Source organism: Rattus rattus, chromosome 18 (assembly GCF_011064425.1).
Source record: "Rattus rattus isolate New Zealand chromosome 18, Rrattus_CSIRO_v1, whole genome shotgun sequence".
Classification (NCBI taxonomy): domain Eukaryota; kingdom Metazoa; phylum Chordata; class Mammalia; order Rodentia; family Muridae; genus Rattus; species Rattus rattus.
The window spans coordinates 25,137,088-25,147,899 of NC_046171.1; the positions used below are offsets into that span (position 1 = coordinate 25,137,088).

The 10,812-nt window shown below is 50.0% G+C and overlaps 1 protein-coding gene across 3 annotated transcripts in view; it reads left to right on the forward strand.

Annotated features, from left to right (window-relative positions):
- The window catches only part of P4ha1 (prolyl 4-hydroxylase subunit alpha 1), a 1,160,453-nt gene that overhangs the window by 1,068,890 nt on the left and 80,751 nt on the right, over positions 1-10,812 (forward strand). The window lies entirely within an intron of this gene.

Sequence of the window (10,812 nt, forward strand, 5' to 3'; positions counted from 1 at the left end):
CACCCCACCCCTCCTGAGACACCCACCCCTCCTGAGACACCCACCCTCCCCTCCTGAGACACCCCCTCCCCCCCTCCTGAGACACCCCTCCTGAGACACCCACCCCTCCTGAGACACCCACCCCTCCTGAGACACCCCCCCCCTCCTGAGACACCCCCCCCCTCCTGAGACACCCACCCCCCCTCCTGAGACACCCCACCCCCTCCTGAGACACCCACCCTCCTGAGACACCCCCCCTGAGACACCCCCCCTCCTGAGACACCCACCCCCCTCCTGAGACACCCCCTCCTCTGGACACCACCCCTCCTGAGACACCCACCCCTCCTGAGACACCCACCCCTCCTGAGACACCCACCCCTCCTGAGACACCTACCCCTCCTGAGACACCCCACCCTCCTGAGACACCCCCCCCTGAGACACCCACCCCTCCTGAGACACCCACCCCTCCTGAGACACCCCCCCCTCCTGAGACACCCACCCCTCCTGAGACACCCCCCCTCCTCCTGAGACACCCACCCCCTCCTGAGACACCCACCCCTCCTGAGACACCCACCCCCCCCTGAGACACCCACCCCTCCTGAGACACCCACCCCTCCTGAGACACCCACCCCTCCTGAGACACCCCCCCCTCCTGAGACACCCCACCCCCCCTGAGACACCCACCCCTCTCCCCCCCTCTGAGACACCCCACCCCCTCCTGAGACACCACCCCCTCCTGAGACACCCACCCCTCCCTGAGACACCCACCCCCTCCTGAGACACCCCCCCCCTCCTGAGACACCCCACCCCCTCCTGAGACACCCCCCTCCTGAGACACCCCCCCCCTCCTGAGACACCCCACCCCCCCCTGAGACACCCCACCCCTCCTGAGACACCCCACCTCTCCTGAGACACCCACCCTCTCCTGAGACACCCACCCCCCTCTTGAGACACCCATCCCCTCCCTGAGATACCCCCCCCCCTCTGGGACACCCACCCCTCCTGAGACACCCACCCCTCCTGAGACACCCACCCCTCCTGAGACACCCCCCTCCTGGGACACCCCACCCCCTCCTGAGACACCCACCCCCCTCCTGAGACACCCACCCTCCCTGAGACACCCACCCCTCCTGAGACACCCCCCCCCTCCTGAGACACCCACCCCCTCCTGAGACACCCCACCCCTCCTGAGACACCCCACCCCTCTCCTGAGACACCCACCCCTCCTGAGACACCCACCCCCTCCTGAGACACCCCCCCCTCTGAACACCCCACCTCTTCCATGTTCATCTCTGTCTCTCCCTCTCTTTCCATCTGTCTCCACTTTGTATGCATACACTTTACTGTGTCTGATACGCCAAAGGATGTAAAAGAACACAAAGCTTGATATACTTACAACTTTAAGTGTGGTAGAGCTGTTTTACCTCCCCCTCTCCTCCTCTTCTCCTCCTCCCCTCCCCCTTCTTCTGCCTCCTTTCTCCTCCCTCTCCTCTTTTTTCCTCCATCTCCCTCCTCTTCCTCCTCCCCCTCTTCCTCCTCCTTCCTTCTCCTCCTCCTCCTCCTCTTCTTCCTTTTCCTCCTCCTCCCCGTTCCTCCTCCCTCTCTTCCTCTTCTTCCCCTCTCCCTCCTCTTTTCTTCCTCCCCTCTTCCTCTTCCCTCCCCTCTTCCTCCCTCCTTCCCCTCCCCTGCCCCTTCCCCTCTTCTTCTTCCTCCTCCTCCTCCCTCTTCAATATAGAGTCAGAAATTTAAAAACACTTTATATTAGAATTTTAAATGGAATGGGTGAATTGTCCTTACTCAAGCAATTTTATTTACATTCATCATCTTACACACTTTATTTTAAAACACTGTATATACAGTGGTTGTTAGACTTTTTTCTGAGACTATTCAAGAGTTACAGATCGATGGGTGACATGGAAGTAGGGGGTAAGAAGGTGATTATGACTGAAATGGAAGGTTGTGTCACGTGTGAGCGTCTGACTGTGACGTGCTCCCCTTCATCTTTCCCCCTCAGTCGTTTTGTTCTAACTGCTCTCGTTTTCTTTTCCCTGTGCACACATGGTGGGCTCTGGAACGTACAGGATGAAGTTTTAACTGTGATCCGGAGAGTGGATGATAACTGGGCTGAAGGCATGCTGGGAGACAAGATTGGCATCTTCCCTCTCCTGTACGTGGAGGTAAGGTTGCTGTCGCACCTGCATCCCATGGTTGTTTGATTTATCGAACCAGGGCCTGGCCTGGGGGGAGCCCTTTACTGAGAATAGGAGGAGTTTCTTCCCCCACATGTAAAACCTCCTGCTTCTGGAGGTTTCTCCTGACCTGCCCTGGTGTGTGAGGATTCTTCTGACCACTTTCAGTCGTTCCTCCCAGGTCTGGCTGCTGTATCTTCCCTGTGGGTTCAAGGGTAGACAGCCTTCTCCACCCTCTCTCAGACACCTAGGCCCATTACTCGTTGTGTCTCAGACTTTTGAATCCTACTGTACAGTTTCTCAGAGTTTGTGGGGGAGGCAGCATCTCCCCGAACACCCACACAGATCTCTGAGAAACACTGCCGACCACTGGCCGTGTCCTGACCCCCTCCTTGCATTCTTGATAGGCAACTCATCCAGTAAGAGTCCATCACAGAGGTAACCCGGGGCTAATTTGTTTCTTTCCTGGTTCCTTTGGTGTCCAGGTGCCACCTTAGGATAGCTGCTGAGCAGAGACTATGTGAGCCTCTCCACCCTGGGCTATTTGTCCAAGGGTATCTGCCCATCTTGGTGTGTCACCACTTGTCACTGCAAGGCCATTTGTGGTCCATGAGTAGGCCAAATGTTTTCTAACTGATGACCACTGGGGAAATCCTATAAGCTCAGAATGAATTCCAATGTTTTCTCAGAACTTAACCTATCATCCAGTAATGAGGACATTAGAATATGATGACACCTGCACTCTGAGATGATCAGAGAGACTGTAGGTTCTGGAAGGCACCGGGCCCCCTGCTGCTGTGTGGAACATAGATGGTCTCCTTTAGGCTTTGCCTTTCATTCTCTGATCCCACATGGTGTCCCACCAATGACTCAGATTTGTTCAGCTTAGTGTGGTATTCCTGACTGCAGGCACAAGTTCTTAGTTCTTGAGAGCCAGAGGAAGGGCAGGCAGGGAATGTGGTCATCAGGTTGTGCATGTGGTGGACATTAGTTAGAAACATTCACAGATCTTGGCTGTGCACGGGGTAAAGGCCTAATGGCTCCGCCTGGCATTCAAGACCTTCTTGCCGTCAGTATTTTTCCAAGGCTCAGCTCTCCCCACTCCCCAATGCCCTCCCTAAATATTCTAGATAACATTTACTTTGGATTGACTGCCCAGGAGATCCAAGACCTGCCTTAGCAGGGACAGGCAGTCCACACATACACATCATCCCTGTCTCAAGGCCATACTGTTATTCTTACAGTTGCCTTTAGTGCCCCCTGCAAGTTTTACACACGGCACTGGCACTGATGCACCTTCCTCCCTGTATTGCTCTTTGGGATGACATATGAGTGACGTGTGCCATGCAGTCTTGAAGTCCACGACTGAATGTCAAATACTTTCTTCGTATTTAACTTATATCCCAATAATGAAGACATAGAAAATAATGATCAGAGAGCCTATAGGTTCTGGAAGGTGCCAGGCCCCATGCTGACGTGTGCTGTATGCGGTATACTGTGACATGCAATGGGACACTATTCCATAAGGAAAAGAGTAGTATGGTTTAAGCTCACATTTTCTGGAAAGATTTATTCACTGAACACCTGGAGGAATCTGCACTGTAAGGTTCTAAACGCAGAGAAAACCGGACGAAGCCAGGAACCCATCAGCAATCATCCAAGGGTTCTGATAGTCCTGATCCTGTCCCGGTACTGTTACAGTTATAAAGTACCATACTCGGGGATGTGTGTGTGCTTGTCCTTTAGCTCCATTTCCAAATGACTCAGTAAAGAACTTTAGGGGCACACTACTGCAGATAAACAGCACCTCTGCTGTGTCCGCCTGCTCTGTGAAAGGGGCTAAGAACATACCAAGGAGACCAAGACTGGGACACAGGTCGAAATTTGATCCCTTCGCCTTTTGTAGGCCTTTCTAGGTTTACAGGGAGATGGTTCAATGAGCTCACCACCTCTCTGCTTTTGAGTAATCTGGTTTCCAGAGCAGTCCCTTTTCAATGCCTTCAAGGGGCTAGAGGGGTTGCTCAGTGGTTAATAGCACTGGATGCTCTTCCAAAAGACTTAGGTTCTATTCACAGCACCCCCATGGCAGCTCACAACCATCTAAAACTTCAGTTATTAGGAATCCAGTGCCTTCTTCTGACCTGCACATGTACCAGGTGTATCTGTGTGTTCCTTGTCCCCTAATCCTAATGATCATGAAGAGATATGACCTTGTACCATAGACATGTCTCAATTCATGCAGTACAAAGGGTCTTTTGGGAAGCCATTTCATCATCTGGCATCCTGATGTATAGCAACAGCAGGTTTGAGTGCAAGTGCCTGGCTAGAACCCTGCCAGCTCACCAAGAAACTCATGTCAGGCCTTGCCCTCCTTTGCGGGATCTAGGCAGTAATACTGAGCCCATGGGGCACCTTAAATGAATAATAGCATATAAGGCAAGCTGCACTGTGTTCTCTTGCTGTGGCTGGCTCTTGCCCAGGCTTACCAGACAAACATGGGGGGAGAGAGAGAGAGAGAGAGAGAGAGAGAGAGAGAGAGAGAGAGAGAGAGGTTGCAGGATGGCTGAAGCTGGTCCAACCTGTGCTCCTGAACAGCCCTACTCTGAGAAGATAGGGCCTGTCTCTATAACTCCTTATGCACTGTAGAACTAATTGCCCTGCCACTCTCCCTGCAGCCCTCACTCCAGCTGCCCCAGGGATGCCTCTGTGCATTCTCTGCTTGCCCCAGCCCCATCCATGACCCCTGGTCCCAACATCGCCACCTTGACCTTTACCCCTAGCCTGTGGGTTACAACCTCTTTGAAGGTCAAACTACCCTTTCACAGCCGGGTCACCTAGGACCACTGGAAAACACAGGTATTTACAATTCATAATAGTAACAAAGTTACAGTTATGAAGTGGCAACAGAAATAATTTGGGGGTCATGACAACGAGAGGAACTGTAGTAAAGGGTTGCAGCATTAGGAAGGTTGAGAATCACTGGCTAGCAGTGCTGTGAACGCTGGCTTGACCAAGAGCATCTTCTCACATCAGATGACAACTGGATGGTGCACTTCTACTGGGAATCTGAGAGGTAAAAAGGTGATGCCTGAGTCCTTCACCGTTAGTCACGGAAGTGATGAGGATCCAGGGGTTTGGACAAGAATTAAGGCCACTGTTGAACAAGGCCTTCCTTCTAGGTCCTCACTCCTGGAGGGGGCAGAGTAGTGTCATCATCTTCGTTTTACAGAATGCGCTTGTGGTTAATAGAAGTAAAATGCCCCACTTAGAGGAATTCCTCCTGCCCCTGTCAAGACTTAGAATGGTTTGAATGGCCCATAGGATTGCTTTTGAAGGACTCTAGTTAACTAGTCAGACTCTTAGCCCTGCCCTCTAGCCTGAGTACCCACACAAAGACCCCCATCCAGCACAGTCCCTTTTTACAGGGCTCCACACTAGTGTGGCCACAGATCTCAGCCTAGCCCTCAGCTAGCTGAGACACCGTGGGCTTCAGGCATGGACCCACCTGAGTGTGTCTCCCACTCTCTCCTCTGCATTAGAAGTGTAGCCTGTGACCAACTTTGTTACCTTTGTGAGACTCACCCACCCAAGTCTTCTGGAGGCCGGATGTCTAGAACACCTGCAGTGCCTTTCATCAGCACTGTACTTCAGGCAGTAAGAGACTGAGGAGGAACCAGCTCCAAGGAGTGGCAGCCTCCTCATCCCAGAGCAGAGAGGAACACACAGGAGTAGGCCAGATCTCACCAGACCCAACCCCTTGATCTGATATGCTACATCTGGGTGTTAAACACATCCTGTGTGGTGTATGGGAAACTTCTGGTACTATTTATAGATTCTGAAGAAAAAATTAATGGTAGCAAAACTGAACTCATGATTAAGCTTAAATAGATGTAATCAGTCCCAAAGTAAACGTTACTAATGGCAACTGTCTCCTTCCTGTATGGTGGTCCCAGCGTCAGCTCTAGATTGCATCGCTAGGCGTTTGAACTCCAGTCAGCTGCCTACTAGTTTGGGTTCATCCTCTTGTGAGACATAGTAGCTCATCACTCCATCGACTATAAAGTGGGGATGTTATTTTGAACTCCTGCCTCTAAACATAGTCTTCCCAGTGAGAAAAAGCCTTGCTCTGCAGCTGTGATTTGGGGCATGCTCTGTGGCACCGTGATATTCTGATATTTGCCATCTGGTAGTGCTTGTCATTTCCGTCTTTTGAGTTGTTAATTTTCCGACCATTTTCAGGGAGGAAGCTCAAGAGAGGTTGTGTGAGAGTCATGTTTCTCTGAAGAGATTGCTATATAAATGCTCAAAAGGACGTTTATCAAGGAAAGGGCTGTGCAGGTCTGGAGGCTGAGAAGTCAGGCCACAGGCCATCTACAATCTAGAACTTGAGATGTGAGTGACTCAGGCCACATGCGAAAGGTTTTAGAACTGGAGACACTGCCTCTTCCAGCCTTGCTCAGAAGGCCTGAGAGCTGGGAGAGTGCTGTGACAGTGCTAGCTCAACTGTGAGGAATAACTGCTGACTGTTTTTGATCAAGTCTTTACTAAGAAGCTCAGTATATTCCTAGAAACTCATTGTAAGATAATACACCATCTGGAACCCTTTATCCTCACCCACCACCCTCCCCCAATGGCTTCTAACTTGAACACAGATGGGGCACCAATGCTCTTGAGGGCTAAAGGGTTAAGTGAAGCTCCATGGTATAGCTCCCAAGGTTTGAGTTTCCACAACCCACCTAACCTGGCAGGCAGCCCCTGTCCACTGATGCCACCCCCAAGCCTTGCACTTTACCAGTAGACTCCAAATGTAAATTCCTCCAGGAGACTCGAGACTGGAGAGATGGCTGCTAATTCAGGGCTTTCCTAGTCTGGCAGAACAACCATGGGTCTTGGGCGCATGGCACATGCACTCAGCTTTAGATAAAGAGAAGTTGTCATAGATGTAGATAGACCAGTATTCCTGGTGTCTGTTGATCATTAGAGAAGTGGATTGTTGGGATAGGTATGAACATTTCATTGACAAGACAAGGCATTTGGTTCAAGAAGAGTATATCCCTGTAATCTACTAGCCAGTGTGTAACTGTGATTGCCAAGTTGTTTTTGTTAGCATTCTAATCTCCACCCCCACAGTTACCTGGCAATAGCCAGGTATGCTCCACCAATAGTTGCCTGGCAACAGCCTGGTATGCCTGATATTATAAAAGGGCCTGCTTGCCCCTTCCTTACTCTCTTGCTCCTGCTTCCTCTTGCTCTCTCTTGCCCCTTTGTTCCTTCTCTCCCCATTCCCCTCCCTGCTTCTCTCCAAGTGCTCATGGCCAGCCTCTTCTCTCCACCCTCCTCCCCTCCCCATTCCCTGAATAAACTCTATTCTATACTATACCGTCTTGTGCTGGTCCTGTGGGGGGAAGGGATGTCTCAGCATGGGCCCGCTGAGGCACCCCCTTTCCTCAGCCCTCCATAGAACATATCCCCCTCTCTTGATCTTTTTGTAAACACAACAGTTTTAGATTTGGAAAGGGAAAGGAAGAGGCTTATGCAAGTATTCTTCAAGAGACAAGGCTTAGAGTATGTTGCTGGGCTCAGCTGTGGGAAGTCAGTGTGCCTGCCATGTGTCTGACACTATAAACCCCACACATCTCATCCTGGATTCTGTCCTCGCACTGCACAAGGCTTTCAGGGTGCTCTCTGAGACTTTCTTCATAGCTGCAAACCAACTCCACCTGTCCTCAAATCTCAGAGCCACCCCAATGAACAGATGTGCTTACCAGGACAGGGCACTCACGGGGACAGTAGTAAAAGTAATGACACTCAAGAGAGTGAAGGTGGGGTTGTTTTTACGCTTGCTTCTTGCCACTCTCCTCCCTCACTGTGACTCTAGTTCAGAGCTATCCTCCATGGGCTATCCTGAGCTACTACCTGCCTGACTCCCCCAGTACAGTGAAGGCTTCTGGCCCCCATACAGCATACCTAGGCAGTGCTTGTCACCTCCCTCCCCCAAGCCCACTAGGGTTTCCTCAGTCCACACCTTTGTGAACTTCCCCTCTTAATAATACACACCTCTCCTCCTGAAACCATGTTCCTTAGCTGTGTGACTTGCGAACCACCCCCTGTAACTCCCAACGGTCCCATTCTGGCAATCACCTTAATACACAGTGAGGTTAAAGAATTTGCAACACCTTTCAGGAATGCCCTTCCTTGTCTGTATACACTCCCTGTCCACCATCTAACCTGAGAACAGCACAGGATAATGGAGACAGTATGTCTTCTTGTTGAGAAGTCACAGACTGACCTCACCCAGGCACCTCAGCTGGTGTTAGGTTCCCAAGCACAGCTTCTGTCAGGGATCTCTATGAGGAATCCTTTTGTGGCTGGATTATCAACCCTATGGTGGGTAGCCTGCATCAGTCCCTTTCTACTTCGCTATAAGCCTATGCTGACTTGGTCCCAGAACTTCAGAGTAAGACTGCCTTCTTGGCGACTAAATCTTCAGTTGGAGATGGGCAGAGGAGCATCAACCAACATTTTTTTTTTTTTTTTTTTTTTTTTTTTTTTTTTTTTTTTTTTTTTTGTCTTTTTTTTTCCGGAGCTGGGGACCGAACCCAGGGCCTTGCGCTTCCCTAGGCAAGCGCTCTACCACTGAGCTAAATCCCCAACCCCAACCAACATTTTTCAAAAAGCAAATTTCACTGCATATTTGAGGTAAGTAACATCTTATAGGATGCTTATGCAGTTAAGTTGTTACTATGGTGGAATGAATTAGGTCATCCATCAGCTCACATTGTTACTCCTGTTCCCGTTGGCAAGGACAGCTGCAGTTTACTCGGGCTACAGAAGTCCTTAGCGTGATTCTACAGCTCTTAGGAACGGCGGTGCTCCTGTTCCACCTTAGCTCTTTGGCTTGCCTGCACTGCAGTCTGCTACTTTGTATCTTGTGACACATTTTCTCCTCCAGTCGTGTAACCATTGCTTTCTTCTCTATTATATTTGATATATTCTCTCCCTTGATAAGTTCCTGTTGTGGGTGAGATCATTTAACTCTTTCCATTGTGCATGGGACTTAACTTTGCTCAACATCACGCCAGCTAACCACCCATAGTGTAGCAGAGTCCACATACCTATAGTCCAGGCACTGAGGAGAATGGACCTCAAAGACTCAAAGGCCTGGAGTTTGCAGTCAGCCCCGGGCAGCATAGTGAAGTTATGCTAAATAAAATGAAGGCATAAACAAAGTTGGAAAATAAAGAAGATTCTCAGACCCCGCATAGCAGGGGCAAGGGTAGGTTCTCTCCGGGCTGGATAGATGAGAGCTATTTGCCCAGCAGAGCTGTGCTACTGAGGTTGCCATGTTCCAGACACCTGGTCAGCAGGAACAGTTTTCAGATGTAGTGAGAGGGTATGTAGCCATGCAGAAGTACTCTGGGAGCGTCCACAGTGACTGTACAACATTTCTCTGCTGAGGCCAGGTGAGGATTTGGGTCAGAAGGAATGCGGTGCCTGATTTTACAGCAGGAACCAGACATTCATTTCAACCTTGGAGTTTCTCCCCTTGCCCCCGTGGTTGTAGTACTTGGCCAAGGGTTTTTACCAAGGTTTATACCTCCCAATAGGGAAAACACCTCATCCATTATCTCTTGGTAATAGTTACTACTTAGTAAAGATTATACACAAGTTCATGGTGATCTTGGCACTTTCAAGATTTCAAGAATGCATGTGCATTTGAAATGAAATCCTGCAGTTCCTCGGTTCAATCAGATATGGCAAAATGAGAAAAGACAACTGCAACTTCATCTTGTTTCTGCTCCACTCACACAGAGAAACTCAAATCCCCTCTCGGCTGCTGTGTTGCCTTTCAAGTCCTTCAAGGTGAGAGTAAGTCGGGCTGTGGTTTGAAGCTATTGAGAACTATCTCCGTCAGGGGAAGCCAAAGCCAAGGCTTGATTAATCACCACATCTTCTAGATGATTACTTTTCAGTGATTTTTTTCCTTTTTTAAAAATATAATAATTTTACTAATGATTTGAAAATTGCATAAATGCATATGGGTGATAACATCCGCCCTCCATTCCTCCCTACAACTCCTCCATGACCCACCCCAAGCTCCCGCACAACTTCATCTCTTTTTCTGTTTGTTTATTTTTTAATAACCTGCCAGGTCCCATTTGTTTGCCCGTATATTCATGTCTCATAGGTTTTTGGTCACCCACTGGAGTGTGGTGAACTTACTAGGAACCACACCCTCAGAGACATGTAACCTTACCTTCTGCAGAAGACAACTGTTGAGGACTCCTCAGGCTAAGTGGGTGCTTCTGAGCCCCCCCCCACCATGCTGGGTGTTGCCTGGCTTGCTCTCATACATGTCTTGTATAATACCCGTGGCTGCTGTGACTTTGTGAGTATAGCGTCTGCGTCACCTCCAGGAGACACTGGTTTGCTCCAGTCTTCCCCCACCTTTGAGCCTTACAGTGCAATTCCATCTCCCTGCATTGTCTATAAGACCTGGGGATCATGCTGGGGTATGGCTATCTCACTTCTGGCCACGCAGTCCAAAGACACTTCCTCTCTGAACTTTGAGAGGGTTTTTAAATTATTATTAACTGCCATTAACCCACCAAGAAATGTCTCTGATGAGTACTGAGAGATGGAC